Source organism: Zeugodacus cucurbitae, chromosome 4 (genome assembly GCF_028554725.1).
Source record: "Zeugodacus cucurbitae isolate PBARC_wt_2022May chromosome 4, idZeuCucr1.2, whole genome shotgun sequence".
Taxonomy (NCBI): domain Eukaryota; kingdom Metazoa; phylum Arthropoda; class Insecta; order Diptera; family Tephritidae; genus Zeugodacus; species Zeugodacus cucurbitae.
This window is the reverse complement of record NC_071669.1, coordinates 66,805,891-66,823,694: the sequence shown is the minus strand read 5'-3', so window position 1 is coordinate 66,823,694 and position 17,804 is coordinate 66,805,891.

Sequence of the window (17,804 nt, the reverse complement as noted above, 5' to 3'; positions counted from 1 at the left end):
AGTCGGGCATTCTTTTTTTGACGATACTCACAGTTACGCGCGGCATTTGTTTGCGCACACATCATTCCGTTTGCACAACGCGCAACTATGCTACTACAGCGACAGCAGCAACAACTAGCGCAACGGTAGTGAGCGGCAGGCAGCAACGTCAACTTTGTTGCTAATATTGGCCACAAAATTTTGTGCATCGTTCACATCATTCTCGCGCTGATTAGAGCTGCGGTCGACAGCAGGCATGTCAGCGGTGGCCACGCGCACACTTGCAACGCTGCTGCTAGCTGTCGTGAGTTGAAAATAGCCCATTCATAAAAGCAACCGTTAAACGCTTTAAAATTTTGCATAATAATAAATTACTTGCCAACCACACACTCGCCATGGCACTACACACACACATACACATGCATGTCATTCCACAATAAATTCTCCAATTTTGCTTTCATCAACTATGATTGGCATCAGCGCGTGCACACTCCTCTTCTTCTTCTCCTCATTGGAAATTCCATTTATAATTTTGAGAAAATCTCATTTATCAGCCATACTTGCCACATATTTTCTTAGTTTGCTGCTCAAATACTCATATACATATTTTTTTTTTGGCTCTCCACTGTGTCCCCAACACTCTTACTTGATTTCGATTTGGTATCCACGCTAAATTGTTTTTCTGCGCTTCGTGAAAATACTTGCTCGGGCATTATTTAAATATGTGTTCTGTGTAGTGAATTATGATGTGATAATCGGTCAATGGCACAGTTAAAACAACAATGTCGAAGGTGAATATGGTGAAAGTGACTAAATATCATATAATGATAAAAATATTTCGAATAACAAGAATTTTTAATTTTTATGTATTTTCTAAAAGAATTTTGTTATGATAATTGTTAGAAGATGTTAAGGTTTTTAAATAAGTGAATTAATGAAGTCTCGCAAATATCAAAATTTCAACGCTAGACTTTGAGCAGCAAATGAGAACTTCATAAAACGAAAACCATTAAATTTAAGTTTAGATTCTGACCTTCTGGATAAAGCTCCATTTAGTTAGCTAGTCCATTAAAATGTCTTAGCTAAATAATGAAATCTATTCATTTTCTATGAATTCCTCTATATCAGCCTTTCGACCATGTTTCTGCAACTTGTTGTCAATTGAAAGTTCAAAGAGAAATCACATGGTTTCCCCTTAGCTTTCCCGAAATATTACAGGCATTTCTCTACTAGTCCTAAAAGTCTCATTAAGAACTGTAGCCGATTCTAAAGGAGCTGATTTCGATTTATTGAATAATATATGGACTTAGATGTCTTATACGATATTTAGGACATTTTTTATTGATCTATAACAGAATCTTTCATTCGAAAAATTCTTGAAAATTTAAATTTTTTATGTTGTTTCTACGATAGATTGATTATTGTTTGATATGAGTCGCCTTGTTTAAATGCTCGTAATGAAACGGTTTGGAGATCTCCTTCTCTGTGTCTGAGGAAAACATTTCGATACAGTAGCTACGTACGTAGTAGATACGTAGCTTCTCAAACAACAAGACCGCTTTGTTTCGATTACTGATTGGTTTGTCTATTCTATGTTGTCATGGTTAATGTTTCTGAGTCGAATTACAGCACTATTCGTGAGCATGCCTTGAGTGAATATACAGAATTTGTGAAAGGCTCAGCGGGATAAAGGTATGTACGTAAAAGAATTCACTATATGCATTAGTCATTATTACAAACCGTTCCAGAGAATTTCATTAGACAAGTCTTTATGGTAATGTAAGAGTCTGCACCAAAACTAATGAACCGTAGTATTACTTTTTCTTATCAAATCCCGTTGCTCCCATCAATGCTTAAAAATGGGCATATTTCGCTGGTGGTGACAACTTTTTTGTTTCTATGTTCTAGGAAGTGGACTTCACTTTGTTTGGGAGTTGTTTCATTTTGTTGACTGGCCTCCTTCGTACATGAATTCGTTTTGTGGATAAAATTTGGCAGATAATTTCACATATTTTTGTCTGACTATTCTAAAAATCAATTCAGAATACATATTGAAGCAAAATATTCAGGTCTCCAAGGCAATTTCTGTCCTAAAAATAAACCGGAAGTTGTAGCTTCGAATTTAACGAGCTTCATTCTTTCACCTGAGCATCAAATTAATCCATAGTATGAATATATATTATTTATACACGTTCACGTAGACATCGAGAAACAGCTGCCCAAACAACTTCTCACCTTTATGCACATCCAACCTCATATAATCCGAAAGTCGGCAATTAAAAACATGTAAATTTGTCTACAACACATCAAATCAAATAGTTAACAAAACAAATACTATCAAACACTAACAGTAATTAAGTGTTGACCATCACACGCTTGTGGCGTTAGAAATACAAACCGAGCACAAACAGTAGAAGAACAAACGCATACGAACACCTAAACCAAATGCCTGTTCAACTGCATTACGAAATCGAATTAACATTGCACTTTTTTTCTGGATTTGTATATTCTCGCAACAAAGTTGCTAAGGAGAGTATAATAGTTTTGTTCACATAACGGTTGTTTGTGTCACCCAGAAAAAGGAGAGTTAGATATAGTGTTATATATATCAAAATGATCAGGATGACGAGTAGAGTTGCAATTCGGATGTCTGTCCGTCTATCCGTATGTCTGTCTGTGCAAGCGATAACTTGAGTCAAAATTGAGATATCTTTATGAAACTTGGTACACATATTCCTTGGCATCATGAGGAGGTTGATATTGAAAATAGGCGAAGTCGGATCACTTCCTTGCCCACAAAATGGCGAAAACCGAAACCGGCTAAAGCGTCATAACATAAAATTTTGTACAAAGGATTACACTATGAAGGGGCATAATTGAATGTAATTATTTTGGGGAAGTGGGCGTGGCACCGTCACTACTAAGTTTTTTTTACATATTCCGTAAACTATTTAAGTTATATACCAAACTTTATGCAGTCGTTTCCCTTAGGTACCCCATCACATACCATGAAATCGGATAATAACCACGTCCACCTCCCATACAAAGGTTAGGTTGAAAACTACTAAATGTCCGTTAACTCACTAACGAAAATCTTTAGAATCACTAAATTTTACTGGGAAAAGAAGGAATGAACCTGCACTCAGATTAAAAAAAAAAGAAAATGGGCATTGCGTCGCCCACTTTTGGGTCAAAAACCATACCTGAGAAACTACTCGACCGACTTCAATCAAATTCGTAATCGGACGAAATCGGTTTACAACTATGTTTACTTCACATATAACTAAATGTTGTATTCCATATGATTCCATCACTTTATAATATGTATAGTGTACCTTGGTGGGGAAAATGAGTGAAATTGGTTCAGGAAGTACTTCAGCCCTTATATACTATATATAATGATTTTCGTTATTCTATTGTACCTTATGTCGAATACATGGATCAAATTGTGAGTGATCTTATAAATAAATAAATATAGCAATAAATTGCGAGAGTATACAATGTTTTGTTGCACCCGAACTTAGCCTGTCCTTACTTGTTCTCTGTGCGCTTGAAACCAAACATGTAAATACAAATACGGTTTGACACTTTGTGAGCTTCGATTTTGTATGAACTTTTGAAAGTTTCTACAATTTTTTTATGAAAATGTGGTTTGCACTTGGGCATAAGGGTGCAATGGCTCTAGAAGTGAATTGAGAACTCTCTGAGAATTTGATCTTGGATGTAGGATCTAAAACAGATATCAGTTGTCAGTGTTCGACAACTGTAGCTTAGTTGGATCAGGGGTGGAGGTCGAATTCTTGACTGTAAGTCGCCGAATTTCAGACTATTTAATTATCTAAACTTAATTTTCTCAGTACTTCCGTTTCAGTATTAGAGGAGTAGGAGAGCCTTCGGATTCAATAAGCACAGTATAGTTATTACAGTGTAGGTTTCTTCTTTCTCGATCTTCTTTAGTGGCTCCAAAAATAAGCTAAATTGGTTGGTTTTAAGCATTAGATCTTATGGATTAACATACCCTTAATGAAATGACGATTCTTAGGTATACTAAAATACCCATTATTTTAGTCCGACCACTTCGGAGCGTATCCCTTTGGTACCTTCACCGACTATTCGTATGTAAGTTAGTAAATTTAAATACATTGTATATAAAATTGTTTAGACAAAGTTTAAATATTTGCATACACAAACAACCACAAGTGCACACATGTACATATATGTATGTATGTGAGCGGAAGTTGGAGTCCATTTCTATTTGTTTGCTTGTTCGTTTTGCGCTTTTATATTGTCCTCGTGTGCAATGTTGCACATTTTTCAAATATTTGAACACATGCACACACATATCCAACAACTAAGTTCAATTGGATTCGATGATATACGAGTGTACGATTTTGGTTAGAGGGTGATGTGTGCCGCGAAATCTAAGCCAAATAGCCAATTCGCTAAACAAACCAATGAAAATTGCTTGCAATACCGAAATCTATGGCAATAGTCAATGCACTAGCTGCTATTGTTGTTGTTGGTTTGGTTGTCGTTGCTGGTGTTAGCAGTGCTGGTATTGGTGTTAGTACTATTGGTATTGGCCGCTTGTGTGGCGCTTTTGTGGTGGAAATTGGGGATTTGGAAGTTGTCTTTTTCCATTGAAAATGGGTGAGCTTACAATGAACGTGCGCTAAAACGCCATAAATACTTGTATGTACACAAACAAATACACAAACATACATACATACAAGTACCAAGTTATTTGTATGTCTGTGTGTGTGTGTCAGGTTTTCGGTCGCTATGTAGGTATTTGACAAGTATCAGCTCGACTCAGCTCAGCTGAGCTCATGTTGCAGCATAAGCACATGAGCAATTTTTATACAACACAAACACACACACACACTCACTCACACAGAAGTGTAGAATTGCACTTGTGCGCGCTCCGAAGCGGCGCGTTGTGTGTGTTCTTCAGCTGGATTTGGGTCAATTTGTGTGATTGAATTGAATGTGCACTCACACACACATATGTATACATATATATATGTATTCACTTATAACTGTACGTCTCTATAGGTGTATTTGCATCACTAAATGACGCGACAAATGCAAACGAAATGAAAACGCCAACAACATCAAACAGTTTGCCATGCAACAAAATGCAAAAGGCACAAAGAAACGGCAACAAACAGTAAATAGAAGTGCATCGCTGGCAAGCAATAAGTGAAAGCAACGTAAGCAAATGAAAATGTTTGACAAAGCGCAGCGCGAAAATAAATGAAAATTAAATTTTCTTTAGCTGCAAAAGGGGCGTTGCGCTGTTGCGATATGCACTTGTTGGTGTGTATGTTTATTGTTGTTGTATTTGTAATGCAAAAAGCGCAATGATAAATAGTTTGTGGAAAAAGGAAGCAAGGAAACATTTTATAAAAAATAAATAAACTACCGTTTTTGAGTGTGTGTGTGATGGGGTTCAACGTTTCTTTAATGATTGAGCAATGGATCAACTATCGCTAGGAGAGTGTGCATTAAAATTAATAAAATATATATCTATGTATAAAGCGCTACAGAGCTCGTATCTGGCAATATTATACATCTTTGAAAGGTCTTGACATAACGTACAAAACGACGCTATGCATGATTACTTTGGATATTGCGATCAACAGTTATAGACGAGTAAACATGGAGTTCACTAACGCCGAAATTCGCGCTATTTTAATGTTTTCCTTCGTTAAAAGCAAATCCGCTAGAGAAAGGTTCGTGAGATTAATGGTGTTTTGGGGATGGTACTATATCACTTCGAACTGCGGGGGCATGGTTTCGGCGATTTAGAGCTGGTGAAAATGACACCATGGTTAAGTCAGCAGGCGGAAGACCAGTGACGACGAATACCGATCAAATCATTGAAAACATCGAGTTAGACTGGCATGTGGCATCTCGTGACATCGCCCAGAAGATGGGAGTTAGTCACCAAACCATTTTAAACAATCTGCGGAAGGCTGGATACACAAAAAAGCTTGATGTTTGTTATGAGGCAAAAATAACTTCTGGACCAAATCTAAGCCTGCGATATGCTGCTGAAACGGGACGAACTCGACCCAGTTTTGTTTTTAAAAATAGTCAACTTGCTTATCCATGGTACCTGGGAATATATATCTTCTTCTTTGGCACTACAACCGTAAGTCGGTCTAGGCCGAGAACAGAAAGCTTCGCCAGTTGTCTCTATCCTTTGCGAAGTCACACCAGTTGTACGTCCCCAGCGCAGACAGGTCTCTATGCACTTGGTCCTTCCATTTGATACGTAGACGCTCTTGCTTCCGTTGTTCACCCATGGGTCTCGAATCGAAGTAGCTTTTCACTGGAGCATCGTCTTTCATACGTATGACGTGGCTTAACCCATTGGATTCCAATGTCATCGCTTTGGTACAGACATTTTTTTAAATCAATTCGTGGGATTTTTACGCGCTTAACTATTTATATCCATGTCGCCATAGACCTCATACAGTTTATGTTTCCATCATCTTCGGTACTACTTGCCCACACGGACGGCTTCAAAGATCTTGCGGAGAACATTTTTCACGAAAGCACCAAGTACCTTCTCAGTTCGTTGTACTGCTTCTCAATTACCTACCGAGCCCAAAGTCAATGTCATCTGCATATAAGTATTGTCTCTTTAGAATAGATAGTGCCACTGCCGTTCTGATTATCGGTGCTTTTTGGATCATTTTATTGAAGAAGACCCACGTGAGGGAATTACTCTGTCTGAAACCTCGTCTGGTATCGAACGGTTCGCAGAGATCTTTCCGATTTGACGGTGCTAATAGTTGTACTCCATATCATTCTAGATAAACGTATGAGTTTAGTGTTAGTGCTATTGAAAATTTGTCTATTTGTCGAACTTCTCTTCATGATTTAACGTATTGTAAACATCTGGTCTATGGCTCGTTAAAAACTAACTGTGAACTCTCAACATTCTCAGTTTCCTTATTCATTATGATTATAACAAAAAAAAAATATTTTTTTTCTTTCTTTCCGGGTAATTTTGATTGCCATCATATTGGAGCAACCAAATAAAATCTATTAAATTCCAGTAAAATTTTTCTTGTCGCTATAAAAACTCCCCCTTGAAGAATACAAGAATAAAACTTAAGTTTCATTAATATTTTGCGCACTGCCTGCAATTAATGGAGTTGCAGTTAAGCGCCCGATGCGCTATTAAATGCACAGTGAGAATATACATAAATTAAGGCAATGCAACGGTACTTTATTGCTGCACATCACATCTGGCATTGTAGTGCGCCGAGCACTACAGCCGAGTTCAAATCGCAAATTTTACGCATTCACGCATAATTAAACATTTCTGAACTGATTATGCCGAAGATTAATGAGGGATAAAGTAGCAGTCGTATCAGCACCAGCCGGTATTGTATTAATGCCAAAAACAAAACACCAAAAAATACGTTACAAACGAAAAAGTAAACAGCAAAAGTGTGGGAGAGAGAGAGAGAGATAAAAACAAAAATAAAAAAATGAAACGAAAACAGCATAAGACCTGCCACATTAGCAATGGCAACGTAAACAAGACGTGCCTGTTGCACATTGAGCCTGTTGCACTGTGCCACGGCGGCACAACGGCACTATATACGGCCGACCCACCGACCGACTATTGTCAGTGCAAATGCGATGCAAATGTATTGTAATCGAATACAAGTGTGCAGCGTCGAGCATATGGCAGGCATTTGGGAGGCAATTCGTTGTTGTTGTTTCTTTTTTTGCTTTCTGTGGCAAGCAGTGATTTCCTGCGGCTATCATTGCTACTTAATGCTGCACAAACAAGCAAGCAAAACTCGTTGGCAATAGAGTTGGCTGGCGGGCAAATAACGGCATCACTACGTACATACATATATGCGCATACGTACTGTTATTTGTGGCGTGGCAAGCAGCTAGTGCCGCATGTGGCTGCAGTAAGTCACTCAGTTATTCAGTCAGTCGGTTGGCAGTGCACTTACATGCGGTTGATTTGCCAGAGTTTAGTGTGGCAGCACAACTCAGACTCCAGCACGCAGTCCCCACTTGCATCACAAGCGACAGCCAGTAGGCGCCCGGCGGCATGTTTATTCGCACACTTGCACATATACACACATGCGTGGAAGAGTATAGAATATACAAGTTCATATGCTGGCATAGGTATCTGGAGCTGCACTTTGCTCGCTCGCTCGCTTGCTCGCTGCTCATCAACGATCGCTTTTCGCGCATCATCATCCGGCTGTCTGTTTACCATTAAGTGTGTGCAGGCGCTGTCTCGGATGTTGTTGCTGCCGCTGTTGCCCAGCACCATTACAGTCGACAAAATGGCAGCAGTAAAATAAATGACACATTGCCCCGTTAAATGAGTGTGCGAGTTGTGAGTGCATTACATTTGCATTCTCAGCGTGCAGCATATAATTATTTGCAATTTGCACGAACAATTGCCAGCTGTGCGGAGGGACGAACGGCCGAGCGCAGTGAGTGCAGAAGACAAGGCCTTTTATTTTTTTCTGTTTGTTGTTTTTGTTTTAATATATGTGCCGGAAGCTGTTTCGATGCTTTACTTAAATGAGGAAGTGGGAGAGTTTTTTTTTTTTTTGTTTTCAATTTCATCAATAATATTTTTGGACGCTTGTCGCTTATTTAATGGAGTCGATTGCTTCGGGAAAGCTTGAAGAGCATACATTCATCTGTTCATACGAGTTCCTATAATGGATTCTACAAAAGATCTAGATTGGACTTTTAACCGCTGGGACTTTACTTTAGGTTAGGTTAGGTTAAGGGGTAGATCTCGGCAGATGAAGAGAATCTCGCTTAGACAGATTCGAATGTACATTGTGACACCCGGAACACTCCTGATGGATCACTAAGTCCCTTATGTTGTGACTAAGGGCTTGGACTCTATAATAAAGTTCTTAAGTTGGCTAATGTCGTTTCCAGTCACTTCGCTGGGTTCGCCGAAGATATGCCAGTCGAGATGTTTTAACCTTAGTCTGGCGAATGCTGTACATTGCAGGATGAAGTGGTTGGACGATTCCACTTCGCCCTCCTCCAAATAGCTTGGGGCCTTAATTGTATATCATTTATAGTGAAATCCACCTGGACTCTTTTATTACAAGATCTTAGAGCTTAGTGCAAGTCCAAAAAGAAAAACATAGAAATACTGTATGGATCAAAAGACTGGTTACATTTGCACCGCTGGATAGACTGAGAGACTAAAGACGCACATTCGGGTTGAGATAAGTAACAAAGCTCGAAACTACTCGAAAATAGACTTAGATGTTTGAGGTTAAAGATCGAAAAATGAGTTAACTAAAATTTAAACCGAATTATAACTTGAAAGTTTCATAAAAACAAGGTCCTGGATATAGTTTAGCATCTTAAATGCCAACAGTTTAATGTTCAGTTTATTCCTCAATCAAATACGTTGAAATCAAAAATAAGCTTAAAATCTCAAGATCCAACATTGCTTTATCAGAACGAAGCATTATTGGCTTTATTTCAGTATGGTTGCTTTTAAAGATCATGGTTTCATCAAGTCCCTTAAACTTCCTTCAAATTTAGTTAGCTTTTGAAACCAAGCTTAAAAGCTTCAGAGCTATAAAAAGTTTCAAAAAAGCTAAGTATGAGTTTCTACATTTAAAACTTTTTCTCTCACTTCGATTGGCGCTTTTGTTAAGAAACCAAGCGTCGAGCTTAGCAACTTCAATGCTATAAAAAGCTTAGAAAAAGCTAAGTATGGGTTTCTACATTTAAAACTTTTTCTCACATCTCGATTGGATTATTTTCATGGCGCTTTTGTTAAGAAACCAAGCGTCGAGCTTAGCAGCTTCAAAGCTACAAAAAGCTTCAAAAAAGCTAAGTATGGGTTTTTACAATGAAAGCTTTTTCTCACATCATGTTGGGATTATGTTTACGGCGCTTTTGTTAGGATCACAATATAATCTTCTCAAAGCATGAGCAATTCGTAAACTAAATTATTTTCAAGACTAATCGTTTGAATCACAAATTTATACAGATAACTAAGGAAAAGCTCTCAGGTTCAAAATTTGTGCAAGAGGCTCATATTGATATAGTATACCAGAGTTCCAAACTCAAAAAATTTGAAAGCCTCCTCCGAGCAGTAAAAGTTTTGACAAATGCGCTCCTTAACTTCATATTCACACATTGAATGTCGTGAAGCTACTCTTTATAGATGTTAAATTGAGAGCAGTGGAGCGGACAATGGACCCATTAGTCAAAAAAATATCCATCCAAAGCTTGAATTGGCTTAGTTAGGAACAAACTATCTTAATTTATATGATTTCTTGGAACAAAAACTTTACACAAATCCTCCCCACTGCCTTATAATATCTTTGTAACATACAAACAGACATTTGCAGAGAGATGCTTTATGAATGTACAATGCCTTTCTCCAACTCTGCAATACTAAACATTTTATTTACATTTCCCGCTCGTATTTTAAGTCTTTTCTTTCATTACTGTCTCAAAGCCCGCTACATGCTCCTTTTATTGCCTACGCTCCTTTAGCTTGAAGTTTGTACGCCTTTTCCCACAGCAGGCTGGAGAGCGCGCGCCCGCCGCATACAAAATAAATACAACGGCAATCGGCTGTTGGCCTCAGCTAGCTGCCTTTGGTTGCCTCCTTTGCTTGCTTGCACGCTGCTTTCATGTTGCGGTGACTGGTGTTTTGTGTTGTTGTTGCTGTTGCATGCTGTGCGCTAGATTTGGAGTTTAATGTGGCGCGCAAATAGGCATATAGGGGACTGCATGCAAGACGAGCGCCGTTCCGCGCAGCTCCAGCTCCAGCTCGGCCCAAGCGCGCGGCTGCAAATTCATTCCACAGTCTATTTGTATGCACAGTCGACAGGGCGCGCGCACCCTTTACACACTTTAGAGCAAAGCGCCAAGCGCAATTTGCTTTGCATTCCTAAAATCACATTGAACGCGCTCGCGCTCTGTGTTTGAAGCGCGCTGTGTGCAGTGGGCGGCTTGAGCCGGCTATGAACTGTAACGAGTGCTGAAGGCGCGCGCACGGTCGCGCGGGTAATGTATGCGAGGTTGCTGGAGAGAGCGCGGGGGTGGGCTGCCGCGGCCATTGCAGTGCGTTGTACTCGCTCGCGCATTTTGTTTGCACGTTTTTATTTCATCGCTGAATTGTAACGGCAATGCTGTGTGTGTGTTGTGTGAGCGCCGTGTGTATGAGTGTGTTTGCTTAGTCTGCATGCATTTGCGATTTGCATACACACACAGAGATATATGTATGTATGCGCGCTTGTTGCAATGCTCTTTTGTTTGCCTATCTGTCGGCGTTGTTTCCTCTTCAGCGTTGTTGTTGTTGTAGGTATGTGGGTGTGCTGAAAATAGGCCGCGTTCGTGCGCGCGCTTTTCGCTAACTGTTGCTTTACTTACTTGCTGTAGGAATTAGATTGCATTCAACTGCACTTTGCTCGCCATCTAACTGTACAATCCCCGTTTGTTTGTCAGCATGTCTGTCCGTGCTGATTGTAAACGATTGCTTAAAAGAGAATTTTCTCAATGCACACGCAAACACACATACATGCATGCATAGTATATATGTGTGTATATATGTCGGCATACATACAATCAGATTTGTGTAAATAATTCACTTTAGACGGTTGATTGGATACGTGCAGTAAAGGATGAAATTTTTATGGATGCATTTTTTTATAAAGGATTTAGTTGAGTTTTATTGATTGTGCAAACATCAATAGAAGCAGTTATAATCTGATTAATTTGAGCTTGTATTGTGTGTGCGAGTGAAATTTTTGTGAACGCATAAATACATATATTTTGCAAGCATACGAATGGAATTTTTATGCGAAATCGTATATTTTGAGTGGGGTATGTTTACAGATAATCGAAATTTTCGACTAATGCAACGCGTTTATTTCTTTTAGTGGATATTTATTATAAAGATACTTATATTAGTTTTATAGCCAAAAGTAAATGATGATTTTTATATTTTTTTTAACTAATGAAAAAAGCCTTAATCTTTTGAGAAAAAAATTCCTATTAAAATTTATGAGTTGGACCTGTCCCTATAATTATTCCCTGTAATTATTAATATTTTCCCATTTTTTTCATTTTAAAAATGAGATCCAGAAGGTTAAGTAATTAATACAATTTTCTGATTTTTTATTTCTATATAAATTCACCATACAAACTTACTGAAATATTTTATGAAAAGACTTCGCCAAATATAAAAAAAATCGGACTTCTTTTATTCCATAACCTCAATTCTTTGAGGTACCTACTAGTGGTCAGAGCTATAAAGCTTTTGTGTAATAAACCTGATAAATTTTTAGTTTTTTTTTTAACACACCGGATTAGTCAAAAACGTCTCTGACTAATAATACACAAAAACGAAACACAAAGCGACGTAGTAAAACATATTATCTTATTGTCTCATCTTATAATAACAAATTCAATATGTAAAATATTCAATTTTTAAGCAAAATACAAACTACCAAGAAACCATGCTGCATGCAGAAAGATTAATATAATTAATTTAATTAATTAATTAACTAATTTATTTAACATTTATTCAAATTAAGAATATTTTTATAAATATATTATATATGAGGTTTCAATCCATCCAATATCCATTCTGAACTATATGCAATGAAGTAATTGAAAAACATCGGTCCCACAATAGGTAACGAAACGTGTTTTTCTGTCTTGCTTCATTCGGTGTGGGTTGCGCTGTAGCTCAGCGCATGTATTGTTCGACAACAAAGACGGTTTGAGACAAATTTGTCGCATTTGGTGTGCGTTGGCTGTATGAAAATACTTAAGAAATTCGACAATACCTCTTCAAACAAGTCAAGACACAAAACAGGTGTTTTTGTTTCGTCTTGTTCGGCGTGGGTTATCACATATGAAGCTATTGGCTATTGTCGTATCCGATAAGAAAAGACGTGTTGACTAATCCGATTTACGCTGAGCTTTAAACAGCCCCAAATTTCATGGTACTTTAAATAATCATGACTAAAATTATTTTTGATTAGCTCTAGTTTGACATCTTAATTTGTGTATTATAAGCTTCCTTAACACTGTTAGTTTTAAAATTTTAGCAAGGTGGCAACACTGTATATAAGGTTGTCAAATATCCTCCCTTTCCTTCCGTTTTTTTTGCTCTTTATTCAATGCTTTATAAAAAGTGTTACAGTTCAAATATGCGCCGTTTCGGCAACTTCATAAAACCCGAACTCGGATAGCCACTTTTCACAAGACCCTTTTGAGTTCAACTTTACACCACCAAGGGCGTTCGCCATGGACAGGAACAAGTGGTAATCACTTGGCGCTATGTTCGGGCTAAAACCTCCCATCCGAGCTCCCGTAGCTTCGGACGAGTCATCAACGAAGTGTGTGCTCTGGCGTTGTCCTGGTGGAACACTACACCCTTCCTGTTGGCCAATTCTGGATGCTTCTGGTCGATCGCCTGCTTCAAGAAGTTCAGTTGTTCGCAGTAGATGATAGAATTAAGCGTCTGGCCATATGTGAGCAGCTCATAGTGGATGATTGCCTTCCAATGCCACCAAACACACAGCAAAACCTTCCTGGCCGTCAATCCCGGCTTGGCCACTGTTTGGGATTCACTGGCCTTCGATCACGACCGTTTTTGCTTGATATTGTCGTATGTGATCCATTTTTCGTCGCCAGCCACCATCCGCTTCAAGCTTTTTGTGTATCCAGCCTTCTGTAGATGACTTAAAATTGTTTGGTAACTAACTCCCGCCGGTCTAACACGATGTCTTCCGCTGGCTGTCTTATCCATGGTGTCTTTTTCACCCGCTCTGGATCAGCGAAACTCTTCCTCCGCAGTTCGAAGTGATAGAGTACCATCCCCCAAAGTACTATTAATCTCACGGAACGTTTTTCTAGCGGATTTGCCTTTAACGAAGGAAAACTTTAAAATAGCGCTAATTTCGAAGGTGAACTCCGTGTTTACACGTTTATAACTGTTGAACGCAATACCCAAACTAATCATGCATAGCGACGCTTTGTAGGTTATGTCAAAACCTTTCAAAGATGTATAGTATGGCCAGATGCGAGCTCTGTAGCGCTTTATACATAGCCGCAAAATTCAAAAGAAACGCGGAGGAAAGAAGATATTTGACAACCGAATATTTACAGATCATTTAATCTCAAATTTGTTCTATATGGATATTAACACTCTTATAAAAAAAAATGCATATTTTTTCGAAAATCGACCCACTCTATTCTATGACCTTGTCATACAAATAAAAATCAATTGAATCAACTATATAATAATTACTTTATACGCCATAAACTGCAAGCAACATTTAAATATTGCAACTACAGCAAACTGGTTAATTTTCAATGTAAACACCTTTTAGTGCTGCTCACTGTGTGCATCGTAAATTGAAATGTGCAACATAAAGTAGTAGTAAAATGCAAAATTAAGGTAAATCTCGGGAAGAAAACAAAAATTAACAAAAAATCACAACTTCCACATTAGAGCCGGCCACAGGCAAGCGACTAAATAAGCGAGCTCCCAAGTAAACAAGCTGAAGTGAAGCAATAAAACCAAAAGTAGATAAAACGCGGCTGTAACAATGGCAAGTAACTGAAAATAGTGTAATGGTACGCGCACATCTAAACACCTACGGGTGCATAAAGCAGCCAGTTGCGAGTAGAGTGCCACTGGCCGCCTGGCTGTGAGTCAGCAAGTGTAGCAACAGCAATTTATTGTTATTGCCGCAATTTGTCGACGTTGACATTATATGCGCTGTCAGTTGGACGCTATTGTTGTTTTTGTTGTTACTGTTATAGTTGTATTTGTTGTAGTTGCAGCTGTTGTCATTATGCTTTAGTTTACACCGACGACCGGCGCTAGACAAAAGCCTGCCACCAACGCCACATTAACAGCGAAATTTGCCTTATAAACTGTTGTTGTGCATACCATCACTCATACTAACATTAGTTGTTGTGCTAACAACATGCACACTCCCACTTTTGTCCGCCTCCCGTTTGTCTGTGAAAGCAGCCAAATGCGCAAAAATGAAAATTATTTACAAATAACGCTCATTATAAATATATCAGCATAAATAATATATAAATATCTGTGTTTGTTGTATGCATCATCATAATAATCAACAACAACAACAACAATTGCTTCCCGCGCAGCAACAGCCGCTTTCCAATGTAACACTTTTGCCTTTACATAGGCGCTGTGTAATTGACACAGTTTCAAACAGCTGCATGGGCGAACGAGAGAAATGCGCTCTTAATTAAGAGTGTCGCTGAGGAATGCGCTCTTCAAATTTTATGAAACGGAACAAGCTATATCGATGTTAAGTCAACAGCTGTTAACTTTCTCTTCTTAACATTACCCATACGCCGTGGCGTCGCTTTACACTCTAAGCTGTGTTGTTATTGTAGCTGTACTGTTATAGCGCCTAGAGCAGCAACTACGCTCCACTTGTTGTTGTAATTACATTTTTTGTTGCTTATTTGCGGTTCGTTGTCCTGATTTCGCACTTCGCTTCGGCTTGCTGTAGGTCGTGTGCCAGCCAAAGCCGCTCGTCTACCGCTACTCGTCGTTTATTAGCTAGCGCTGTAGCTGGCATTCGCTCTGGCACGCACTTCGTTTGTGTTGCCAATGCCATTTCGTTCCGTCTGCTTTGCTCCTGTTGTGCGCTCAGCGTGTGCGACTCTACTCCCGCTACTACCGGCATGCGCTAGGCTACCGCGGCGCTTTTCCCGATTATTAGCAGCAGCAGCACTTCGGCTGTAACATGCTTAATGCAGCTGCGGCGCCTACAATGCTGCTGCCACACGCACACTCAAACACCCATATATGTCCATAAACTTTCAGCGCTTTCAGCATGCCACACATTTTAGCTGTTTGGCCAGCGTCACCTCTGCATCGGCTGACCATTTTTCGTTTTTCGTTATGACGAATGCCGTGCCAACGCAACACAGCGCTCTTAAGTAAGCATAAAAACATTCAAAAAAGGCATAAAACTACTGCGCCACCGCCCTCACACCGCTGCGCCTACCTTCGGTGCTGCTGCTGCCTCAACTCCATCATACGACTCGGCATGTAAGCGCACAGCGCTCGCCATTCGCATTCAACTGATTTGGCCCGAATCAGTCGTCAGTGTGTCTTAAGCGGCTATAGTCGAGTTGAGCTCGTCACCACTCGTCGTCGTCGTTGCGTTGCGTTGCGTTAGTGCATTAGTGTCCGTTATACAGTTAGTTTTTCATTTTACGAATTTGCGAAATTACGAGTCCCCTGTTTTTTGACAGTTTCGCGGAATTTAGCACAGCTGGTACCAGTAAAAGCGCTTGTGCGCGTCAGTAAGTGTGTGTGTGTGATACTAAAAGTCAGTGTGGCAGCCAAATGTATTTCCGCCAGCATTCGCATTGGCAAATTATATCATAAAATCAACATTGTGCGGTCGTTTTGCGATTGACATAGGTCACGTTCTCAACGTGTGTGTACGTGCGCTGCGTTCGAGCTGTGAACTGTGAGCTGCAAGCCGCCTCCGCCCTGTGTGTCTGTGTCTGTTTAGTGTGCGTATAGCAGCAACGCCTTCACGCGCGTCTGTTTGTATGTGCTTATAGCTGGTGTACTTTAACAGTTAAACTGCATAGCAGCCCACATACATATAAATTTTATATATTTTATAGCGGCGCCGCATACTTTCGCTGTTAGCGCGCGTGTTGTGAGCACGCACCGGCAAGCGCTGTCGCCAAGCGCCTACAAATATACAACGGTTATAACACACAAACACACATACATATTCAGCAACACACACGTAGACGCCGCATTAAGCACTTTATGTGCGGTAATTCGAATATAAATTTGATTTTCCTGCGAATTGCAGCAGAAACATTGGCAACAACACCAAAGAAGGCGAATGTGAAATTGCCAGCAGCAAATTGTTGCTTGCGTGAGCGTGAATACATATAATAAATGTGACAACAACAACATTGAAAAGCAAAAACAATAACACTAAAAATAAAAACAACAACAAAAACAATAAAAACAACAACAAAATATAACTTACAGCTGCAATAAATTAAATACTCGTATGCAACAATCAAAAATTGCCACAATTCATGCGTTTGTTTGTAGTTGTTGTTGTTGTTTAACACTGGCATTTGTACGGCTACGGCACGCGGCTACTTAAATACTTGCGTATTCATCGAAAGTACAACAAATATCTACGAAATTTATGCGGCGTGCGCGCGTTAAACGCCAACAAATTACTAGAGAAGGCCATTATCATTTGCTCACTTTGCCGCTAACGGTGCGCATTTAAAGCACTTCCGCACACATACAAACACACACACATACCAATAAATATATATACATACCTAGAATTGTTTACTTACTTTTACGCACACATTGTTGGTGTGTTGCTTTGTTGCTGGTTGGCTGCTGGTGCTTTTTCGTTGGCACTTGTGCGGTTCGTAAAAACAAAAGTTGTTGACATTAAAATTTCCGTAAATGTGCTGCGCTTAATGCAGTTTTGCTCGTTCGCTGAGTCGTGCGTGAGTGAGTGAGTGAGTGCTGTTGCTGTTGCAAAGTATCATTGCAGCTGTGTGGTAAATAAAACGACAATTTGTTTTGTGCAAACTGTTGTGAGACTTTGTGTGCCGTTATTGTGTGGCAGTTTGGCAAACAAACAGGTATGTATGCAGTACGTTGATGAGGAATTGTTTAGTAGCAAATTTATTTGGGCTTAAGGTAAATTTATTTGTTAAACACAATGTGATTTTTTCATCAGAGTTTTACTGTGTAATCAAAGATTTGAGTATGA